This window comes from Plectropomus leopardus, unplaced genomic scaffold (assembly GCF_008729295.1).
Source record: "Plectropomus leopardus isolate mb unplaced genomic scaffold, YSFRI_Pleo_2.0 unplaced_scaffold17300, whole genome shotgun sequence".
NCBI classification, from domain to species: Eukaryota; Metazoa; Chordata; class Actinopteri; order Perciformes; family Serranidae; genus Plectropomus; species Plectropomus leopardus.
Window position 1 is genome coordinate 275 of NW_024618611.1, and position 1,019 is coordinate 1,293.

General features: G+C 37.9%; 1 non-coding gene across 1 annotated transcript; it reads left to right on the plus strand.

Annotated features, from left to right (window-relative positions):
• Nucleotides 1–688: 688 nt before the first annotated feature.
• trnas-aga lies at nucleotides 689–770 on the plus strand. Its single transcript has one exon. It is a non-coding gene; the product is annotated as a tRNA-Ser (tRNA).
• The last annotated feature ends 249 nt before the right edge of the window (nucleotides 771–1,019 follow it).

Below are 1,019 nucleotides of genomic sequence, written 5' to 3' on the forward strand. Positions count from 1 at the left end.
GTTTATATGCATGTGTATGTATGTAAGCATGTATATATGTATATATATGTATGTATTTATGATTTATATATATGTTTTAATTGTTCTAATTTGACCTATGGACCTCTCTTTGACCTGAGTCTTTAATAAAGTAAAATAAAAAAGAGGGAAAAATGTTCAGAGAACTATATTTATGATTCTCTTATTTTCACATTTAAAATGATGTTACGGGGAGAAGACTTTTTTTATATTTTCAGGTAATCTGGTAACTTTTCACTAATTTCCTGCTAATTTTGGGGCCAGCTCTTGCTAAGTTGCTCGCTCGTTGTGTGAAATACATCGAGCGTATTTCCTCAGGGTTCAAAGTGTTAAACACATTTAGTAATGTGGGGTTTGGAGGAGCGGGAATCGAACCCTCGACCTTCCGATTAATAGCCAACAACAATTACTCCGCAAAAACTTCGTGAAACTTGGTTATGTTGCAATTATTAGTGAAACTGAGTCAAAATTCTGATATCAGTTACTTAAATTAGCGCAGAGGAAGTGATGAGAACCGCGACAATCAAGAGGGCGAAAATTCGGACTCCGCTCGTGAAATTTGGTAAATACGAGCGCGTTTGAACGCACCACCATGTTGTACCATTTAAAATCACCTTTTCACTCATTAAAATGTCTAAATTCGGTTTGAGAATTAACATGAAGCTATCTAGTTGTCGTGGCCGAGTGGTTAAGGCGATGGACTAGAAATCCATTGGGGTCTCCCCGCGCAGGTTCGAATCCTGCCGACAACGTCAACTTTACGTTTTTCTAATTTTCCATCAAAAATACTTCAGTTCAGCTTCACTTCCATCTAACTGCGCAGCTGCGTCAAAATCTAACATTTGCGTTAGCCGCAGCGCGGAGCTAACGCAAAGCCCAACGGGATGATAAACACCAGTACTTCCGCTCACTTTTTCAAAATAAAACCCCTCTTAAGAAAGGCAAGGCGAGTTTTTTTTCCATTTATATTAGTTTTATTTCACATCTCAGCAGCAAATAAA